Genomic DNA, 9,900 nt, shown 5'->3' on the forward strand with positions numbered 1-9,900 from the left:
ATTTTCTAAAATGCTTTATGTTGATTTTATTTAGTAAAAAATATCATGATCAATAGTTTAACATGAAGTATCGCTTGAAATAAAGAAACTAGTCCCTGGATAGTCGCTCATTGACAAAATGTACTTGTGAAAAAAAAGTGTCAAAGTTGTGTTTAATCTATACCCACTTTTTATGGTTCTCTAAGGCTAAATGTTTTCTGACAATTGCAAAGTATTTTATATTGAAATAAAACTTAGTTGGTAGGAGATGTAGGCTCTGTATTTTTTTATCTGGGACCCAATGTAGTCACTCTGTATATATGTAATATAAACAGTGATAATTCTTATGTTAAATTAATGAGAAGAGTGATGTGTAGGATATCCTCTGTCTGTGTAATCCATTTGAATTTAAATAGATCATGTTTATGTAAAGAGAAACCGTACAACAGGTCTCATTTTAACCAGAGAGAGAGCATCTCTTTTTCAGGGTCAAAGGTTTCTTACATCTTTTATTTATATAATGCAGAGACCAGTAAGCTTAAGTAATGGACATTATACACTCTAAATACATTGGGGAAGATAATCGTCCATTATATTAATGTAACTACTCCCTGCACTTGTCTGTTCAACAACTGTTGTTTATATCCACTGGTGACAGAAGGTAGCCTCCAACCTATTTATAGATCACAACAGCATAGGGAGTCTTATGGTACACTGCATTATACAGCCGTAGCCTGACCTCGCACATCTGCAGAATTCTGCTTGCCCAGTGCTCTAAATGGTAAGTGAAGCAGTGGTGGTGATGACAGTTTGTATGCAGGCAGCAGTGTTGACTGACTGACTCACTGGATGACTGGATATCTTTTAATCCATGCCTTTTATCATGTCGTCACATGAGGGGATTAAAAGGCCAGCTTTCTGTTGTAGGTGGGCCCAGATGTAAGCTTTGATGAGGGATGAGTTTCATTGTAACCCACATGGCTTGGCACGAATATGTCCAGCTTCTGGCAAGTCCGGGATGATAACTCCAGATGGAAAGAGAAGTAAACTGGCAAAGAGTTGTACAGGCAGCAGGCCTAGATGCTGGTATTGGTTAAGGCTGTGGCAAGCCTTGTTTTAGTCTCTTATTAGGTCAATAGGTTCACCTTTCTGAGTGGCTGTACTGAAGCCTTATTTAAAGAAGAAGATGGTTTACTTGTTTGGCACACTGACCAAACAGAAGACCTTTCACCTTGGAAGCCATCATGGTACTAACTAAAACGATTATCACCTGACCTTTTGGCACCTGCCATTGATCAAACCTAACGGGTTTTAGGAAGCCATGCATCGCAATATTTTTGAGTGATTCCAGAGAATGGTGTGTTAGTAAGGTGTATGTAATATGTCACCCACTAAGCTGGTGTTTCTGGTAGTGCTCACTGGTAAACAGGCTTACTGTGACCTGTGGCTGCTCTACTTGGGAAGAGAGCTGTGCGGAACAAGAGGTTATGTATTCACATATGTTCCAATGCGATGCTCCACTTTATCCAGTCTGATTCTGCATTTGCATAAATTCCACCTACTCTGCTTTAGTTGCCTATTGGAAGCCTTTTTGGGAACCTATTATGTATTGCATGTAGTATTGGCCAAATGTAACCCCTAAGCATTTGCACTGATGACCCTTTCTCTTTGTCTGAGCCAGCTGGCCAAGTTGCTTTACTACAGTGATTTCATTGTGGCAGTGGCAGGCAAGCAAGTATTTCTAACCTTTTTATTCATACAGGTAATCTCATTGAGACACATGGTCTCATTCTCAAGAGAGACCTGTTTGGGACAATACAACAATCTGTTACACGTATAACAAATGGTATCTATAATGTTAATTATAACAAGTATAATAAATGGTTAATGAAGAAATTAAGCCAACAGAAGGCCACAGTGTGCAGCTAGTTTGGTTATTAGTTCCATTCATATTGTCATGACTATGCGTGTACAAAGTTATCTTCTAGTACAGGATAAGATGTAATTTCTTTGTGGATTTTTAGCATTGTCATCTTCATGCAAGGTCATTGAGTATCTTCATCTGCCCACAGCTGTCCTGGACTGTAGAAAGGAACATGTCACTTTCCTTCCCCTATGCCCTCTCATTTGTGATTCACCACCAAGAGGGAGCTGGTCTGTATGTACAGTGGTAATCGCATGCACCTTCCAAGAAGATCCTGTCTGCTTTTTCGGAGAAAAAACGTGGTCATAGCCTATTTTTATTTTTTACTTTAGTGGTTTGGAAAATATCTAATTCAATGATGTGCTGAAATCGCCTGAATGAAATCAGTCCCCCTCTTGGACTGTAGATGAACTTGTGTAACTGTGACCTTTTTATAGTAATTAACAATAAGAAGGGTTGTATTACGATAACAAAGTTGCAGGCGTTTTGGATTTTGCCAATTGAGAGATGTCATTAGGCCACGAGGTTGATATGTCATACCATTTTGAAATGATCTGTTTCCCCTGTCCACCCAACACAGATGTAAAAGTTATATGTTTTAGTTTCAGAGGTACACAATGCCAATATATATTTATGGCATTAAAAAGAGAGGCATCTGGCGTCAGGGTGAGTATACCGGCATTTGCCAGCTGTGCTGTCTTTGGCAAAAGCATAAAAAGTGGTAAATGTGATTTCATTTAGATGATACCGCCAGCCTCAGACACTTACCCACATGAGACAGATAGATCGAAAGTGTGTACAAACACGCATGCACGCATGCATGTATGCATCCTTTTTCTGTGTGTTGACACAGGGAATGTGGAACCATGCTGTGACGTCTGAGAAATGCCTTGAGAGAGCGAAGGAGAGAAAGGGAGCATTGGATCCAAATCCAGCCACCCGTCAGTCTTCCACTCCGTTTTACATTGGATGTTAAGCTCAGAGTAAAAATGGACTGGTCAGTTTCTGCGTGACTGTTGGACTGTCCTAATCCAACCCCAAACTCTGAGCCCTAATTTGTGGAGATTACAGGCCAGGGTTTTACTGAAAGCATTGCAGTTGCCAGAACATATATATCCACTTTGTTCTTGGACAACTGAACTGACCCTAGGTTTATCACGTCACCTTTTAAACAATTTATTTGTGATGGAGGAATCAAAAGATTGATTCTGTTAAAACATTTAATGACTTACTATGGCACACACTAGAGACAAAATATGTAGAAATTGTTTAATGTATTTGAGAGTGGTATGTTCGAGCTGGACTAGAAACGGTTAAAGAACACTGACCTGACCCACTTCAACTTCCCCTCCTCAAATATAATACTTTTGTAATTTAAATGTACCTGTAGCTTTCAAATGAATTTATCTAAAAACTGGTTTTAATTTCAACTTTCCAACCTTATTTGGGTCCAATTGACCCATTTCAAATTTTTAAAAGAAGAAAAATGGTTCAAGTAAATTTTTTCTACCTGAAAATCAATGGCCTTACCTTATTTTCTGTGATAAACATGTATTCCTGACTCAATTCAGAAAATTATTCTGGATATGACCACTTACGGTTTTTTTCCATAGTGGATTTTTAACATGAATTATAACCTTATGACAAAAAATGAACCACACTTCCATTTTGAATTGTGTTCTAGTAGAGACTGATTGCATTCCCTAAACATATATGTTATCGCAATTGTTTGAAATTGAGATAAAGACAATATTTGTTAATAGATTATGAAGTAAAATTTTGTTTAAGAATTGTTTTTAAAACCCCATATAAGTCACAGGTCAATTTGACCTGAGGGATATGAGGGGGTCCCCAAAGTGAAGGCAATGCAAGGGTTAAATTACAGAATTTCTATCATATTGATATCTTTAAAAGTATACACCGCCAGCTAAAGAAGGCCTTTCTTCTTTAAGAGTAACATTACTTGTTTTGGTAACTAAGTGCCAGGAGTTTGCCCTGAAGCTCCTGCTATCTCTGTCCAGCCCTGTAATATATTAATCCCTGCTGTGCTGGTTATTGTGCGGACAAGTAGGTTTGACCATTGTCAGAGGTCACTGGCAGGCCAGGAAGCATAAAGGATGAGTGACAGACTGTGGGTGGTGTGTGTGTAGGGGGACGGGACGGACGGACGATGATAACGACGACAACAACGATTACTACGTAGAGTGGGTGTAGCTTTTATGTTTATTAAATTCTGTACACCTAGGATGTCAATGTTTTATGGATGATCAGTTCAAGAATAGAACATGTCTTGGCAGTATTTATGCGTCCTTTGCAATGGTATTATTCAAACAATGGGTGTATTGTTCCTTTTGTGGCTGACATTTGCATTTTAGTTAATCTAATCTTTATATTGCATTGTAATAGGGGAATTCTGTTTTTGGTGCACCCCATCATTGTGTACTTGATCAGAGTGGCTGTTTCTAATTATATATGGGCTTTAGCACCTGAACTGTAAAATAATGACAGTATCTGCCAGATAGTATTGTTTTAACTAGGAAACATTCTGTAAACCTAAATAAATGGAGAGCTCTATGTTTGGACTACTGTGAAGCTCTACCTGGCAGCAGGGCACGAAATGTGTCTTAAAATAAATTCAGTGGCGCTGTTGTGTAATTCGGTATGTCTTAGCTGTTTCATGGAAGAGGGTGTATATTTGGCCAGGTTTGCTGTCAGTGCACTTAGTCATAGTTTATCGCTGTTTTGAGTGAAACCCGAATTCATCTGACAACACACTATTTAATTTTTCCTTCTTCTCCCCTCCAGTGTTGCTAACTCTAAAAAATGCTAACTAAAATGTATCTAGCACTAGCTCCAAAGTTTGCTAAAAGTCGTCCGATGATGATTGGTGACATCACTGTGCATCATTTGCATAAAGCTCGGTGTTTGTATCATCTAGACTACCTGCACATGAAGCAAGAATAGAGCGAGGGTGTCTGTGCTTGGCAGAAGAGCCTAGACTAGCTAGTCTTGTTTTAGAAATGAAGTCGCTAAAGACAAAAAGTTGTCGACACATCTCCCCTCTTGTTGCTGGGGTCGTTTGCCTTTAAAGGGGCGCTATGCAGTTTTGGCCATTTCTTCGCTTTTTGCTTGCATGTTTCTCTATGGAGCTCCTAACACAGCTTCGGAGTAGATATTTGGCAGCTCCTATGTTTACTTGAGTCGGACTTCTCGCTTGGTCAGTCTGCTGTTTCCTCTTTCTCAGTTCCTCCGATAATGCTTTCCTAGCTTTCTGCTTCTTGTTTGCCGACTCAGCCATGACAATAGTTATGATATGTTGTGTTAGCAATTCGTTACATCGCGAGACATGGTCACACGCAATACTTCCTGACGTTGAGTCTGGCGACTCGCCGTCCAAAAGTTGCAAGGGTGGTTTTTGTCTAAATTACAAACTGCACCCGCCCCAGAACACCACTTCCACTGATTTTATTGTTTTTGTTTTTGAGCCTGTTTAGCTTTCTCACAGTTTTATTGCTGTGTATATTCTGTAAATCTCAGCACCACACAGGAAAATCATGTGTTGAGATCCCACCTCCCTAACCATCTTCATCCGTGCCACAGAAGCCAACTTAGGAAACGGACTGTTGGTACTTTGCGCCAGTTTGAGTTTCTCTCACCCCCAGGGTGCCGGATAGTGATCTCTTCATCACTGTCCAGACGGGATGTTCTACCAGCCACATTGCTTAAGTGTTGCATGAATTGGATTTTCACAATTTCCTTTTTTAAAATGCCAAATATTTATTTATCCAAACACCCCAACACTTTTCTGACACAGTATCAACATTTGAGTACACTTATAGTAATAAAACAATACATTGAAAGTTCTGTCTAGTTGTTAAAGGCGGCTGCTAATATTCTAATTATACAAATAATTAGTACTAATAATAATGTAATTTGGTATGATACTAATACTACTAGCTGTATATGTGTGTTGTCATTGTTCATGTACTGTATACGCATGAACACACAAGTGTGGCTATGTGTGTTGGAGGGCCACTGAGTGTGTTCAGATGTGCCTTTGCTATGTGCAAACTTATTAGCTTTAATTAATTCTATTGAAATCAACCCATGTTCAAATGTCGATGCAATTTCCTAAATGTCAGAGACATTAGTCTTTTGGCCAGTAGCTCTTGTAATGACCATATCAGACCTTTTTGTGTTATTTCCAAACAAAAGGTAATTAAAAGTTACCTTGACATTATGGTGGTGTAGCTGTCAACTGTAGTATTGGAAAAAATAAACACTTGCACTCTACCTGCTGGTCCCTGTGTGTGAATTCTCGGTTTATGCCATTGCTTTACCTGTATATTGTTTCCAAATATACCTATATGATGTCAGCTGTCTTACTAAGCACCCAGTGCCGTACTAGACATGCCAAAGTTAATTTACACTCAATATATTGGAGTCCAAAACCCCAATAAGGCAGGGAATAGAGTAACTTTGCTCTGGTTTCTGGCAATTGGCTCCTGGGTTTTAGCATTTGGTGCTTGGTGTGTTTTTTTGCTGGTACTGGCAGTGCTGGTGTTTGTGCTTCCCTGGTCCTGAGTGTAGGCTACCACCCACACATGTGCATCTGTGATTCCCCGGTTAACATTAATTTCCTGCCTCATCATCTCAGCTTGCTATCACTGAATGTGTACACCTCATTGAGTTACACATCTTTCCATGAAAATGATTTTTACAAGGCTCAGGTTCTTAGAACAGCGATGTAAACCGAATGAAGGGAAAAGGATAGCATTCACTTTTCCTGGAACCTGTGTGTATGAAAGAAGTCAGCATAATGTGAAATTTTAAACACTTTGGCTTATTTACTATTGAATAAGTCATTGAGCACCAACCCAGTGGGTGTGTGTATGTGTGCCCCCTAACCCACAGTGTTGAGTTTACAGGAGGATCGGCAGAAAGTAGTGGACATTAACACTGACTGAACTGGCTATGCAGCATGACGAGGAATGCAACTCCAAACTCAAGCACTGCATGTGAACAAAGAGCCAATATTGTGTTGAAAAAAGTGCTGTCTCACAAAAGGGCCTTCACAAAGCCTGAAATGAACCCCCACACACTCTCATCCGTCTGCACTGCTTCCTAATAGTCAGGCCAAACCACCAACCCCTGGCAGACAGAGGAGATAGCTGTTTAGTAGGGGTGTAATGCTGCACGTACAGGTATTGAACCGTTTACGCATTTCAAACCGAACGGTTCGTTGGGAAAAAAAGAGCTTAATTTGTGTGAAATATAACGTTCTCAGTGCCGCTGCACTCAACAAGGCAGCCCAAACGGCGTAACAGACAAGGTGCTCTCTCCCTTCTCCCACTCCCAAAGAAAAACACTCTACTCCAGTCAGGCATGCTACACTGAGCTAGCTGGTTGCAATATGGCTAGTAACATTAATGTGACTATTTCCAGACCAGAATTAGAAGATCCTCCAAAAACCAACAGGTCTGGAGTTTGGAGCCACTTTGGTTTCTCTCTAAGTTATAAGAGTTATGGTAAGGGAATGGTGGATTAAAAAAAACAATGGTATGTTGCATCTGTTACACGAGAATAGGCTACACCAGTGGGAGTACTATTCAACTCATTTACGCCGCCATCACCTCAGTGTGTCAACAACTGAAACTAGACGAAAACAAGAAGCAAAACACACTATAAACTATCCCTGCAGCACTTTCCAACTGATTCAAACAGGGCAAAAGACATCACTGCAGTGATTGGTACATTTCTAGCTGCGGATATGAGACCCTACTCTGTAGTGGAAAACACAGGTTTTACGAACATGGTTAAAGTTATTGAGCCCTGTTACACTATTCCTTCACAAGCCCATTTCAGCCTGACTGTAATTCCTCCTTTGTACAAAAAACAAAGCCCAGACGGCTGGACTTCAAGGGCTACACAAAGCTGCCTGACTGTAACCTGTATATGTTTTTTATAAGGAGCTGTTTTTGTTTTATATTCTACTAAGAAGACACCCCAGAGGATGGGTCAAGTATAGCTCTGTCATTGTTCAAAGTAAAAAAGTTATACTTTATGCTGTTAATTTTAATAAATGCAAACTTTGTAAAAATTAAGTACATTTCCTTTTGCATTCTTTCTTTATGCTGTATAGAAAATGTACCAAACCATGACACCACTGTCTCGTATCAAACCATAAATTGTGTGAACCGTTACATCCCTACTGTTCAGAATGAAATATCACAGCGCTGGGATGTGGATAAATACATTTAGCCTTATATGTACATCCAACAAACAGAGAAACATAGTCATTAATTTGGAGTTGTGTTTCTGGCCACCCAATAATATAAGTCCAATATTCACTCTTCTTTTAACTCTGCTTTGATATCCACCAACTCAATGGGGACATATCGGGCTCTTTTGTCTGCTGTTTGGATCTGGGCAAGTAGCATACAGTCAATGGGTTTAGCAGAGCTTTTTGCTGGAAACTATGTTGAATGTTTACCATGAACCAAAACAGTAAAGATGTGGGCAGTAAAATCAAAATCTGAAAGAGTCTCGTAGAACTGAGGGGAGAGTTAGATGATAATTATCTGTGGGCTTATCAATCCTAACCCTTAACAAATACATGTAGTTCTAGAAATAAACCGCTTGCTTATATATTTTCAGACTTTCGTTACTGTTAAATCTTAAGGTCTATGGTTTTGATTTCAGAGTTAGTTAAGGTTTCATTTAGCTTAGTGCCTGACATTACCAATCCAGGATTTGACTCTTCAGTGCTAATGTTGTTAAAAAAGTGACCAATATGATGATAAGCATGTACTGATTGAGATGGATGTTTGCATGGATAAATAGACGAGTGGATGGATTGATATAAACATACAGTACATACTGTCGATACAGCTGCTGTTCAATGCACGTAAAAGCTGCCGCTTCGTTGATCCACCATTGGATCAAATGTCTACTGTATGATGTAATGAGTTTTCTCTGAGATTCGAGAACCATATAGAGTGGGAAACAATAGCCTTTTAAACGATCTGATCAATAGTAATGCTGATCACTGTCATCAGATGCAATCGCTAAGCCTTGGGGCTCCAAACTGTGCCCTAGTTTGGTATACATGGGCAACAAGACCCGGTTTCACAACAGAAGTGTGCTTGTCTGTCTGTGTGTAAGAGAAAAGGGAGATACAGTTAGATAAAATAAAGATAATACAATAAAATGTAGGAATTTTAAAACATGTAGCCAACCTAGTTTTAAAACAATCATACAGAAATTATAAATCAAACCAAAAGTTTTCAAATAGCCTATAATTTATCAATGACATTTCCTGGCAACAGTGCAAATTGAACATTTTGAAACCAGAAACCTTTTAATTTGTCCTTGAATGAAATGTGAAGCCTGCAGTCTTGGCACATTTCCTCCACTGTGGCAGATAAAAAGGGAAAGGCATGTGAACGAGAAGAACAAAGTTACAGAAAGCCCATAGTGTGTTTGCTGTTCTGCTCTCCCCCTCTCTGTTAAGAAGTAGGTAGGGTTTAATCTGTGACTAAGCCCCATCATTCATTGCCTGTTCTCCTTTAGTATCAGTGTCCCTGGCTTTCACAGTGACTATCAGACCATATCAAAAGGACAAGGATTGTTCTGGTGGGCAATGCTCAGTGTAGATGGCCCTGCATACTTTCCATAAATGTTCTTCCTTAAAATACAGGGGGGCATAAGTATACATACCCCTATGTTAAATTCCCATAGCGGCAGGAAGATTTTATGTGATGGTGTGGGGCTATTTGAATTCCAAAGGCAAAGGGATTTTCATCAGGATGCATAGTATCCTGGAGCCATGAAATAACTGGCCTTTAAAAATACAAATCTGCATGCCTCTATGGGAAGCTAACATAGGGGTGTCGATACTTATGTGCGGAAGCACATAAGGGAGGGGGAGCGGACGGGATGAGAAGGAGGGAGGGCCAACCTAGTCTCATTTTGTTTGAAAATACTTTGAACATCAA

General features: G+C 39.6%; 1 protein-coding gene across 4 annotated transcripts in view; it reads left to right on the forward strand.

Moving 5' to 3' along the window:
• Positions 1–9,900, forward strand: part of ahcyl2b (adenosylhomocysteinase like 2b) — a 45,715-nt gene that overhangs the window by 2,808 nt on the left and 33,007 nt on the right. The window lies entirely within an intron of this gene.

Source organism: Etheostoma spectabile, chromosome 23 (assembly GCF_008692095.1).
Source record: "Etheostoma spectabile isolate EspeVRDwgs_2016 chromosome 23, UIUC_Espe_1.0, whole genome shotgun sequence".
Lineage (NCBI taxonomy): Eukaryota > Metazoa > Chordata > Actinopteri > Perciformes > Percidae > Etheostoma > Etheostoma spectabile.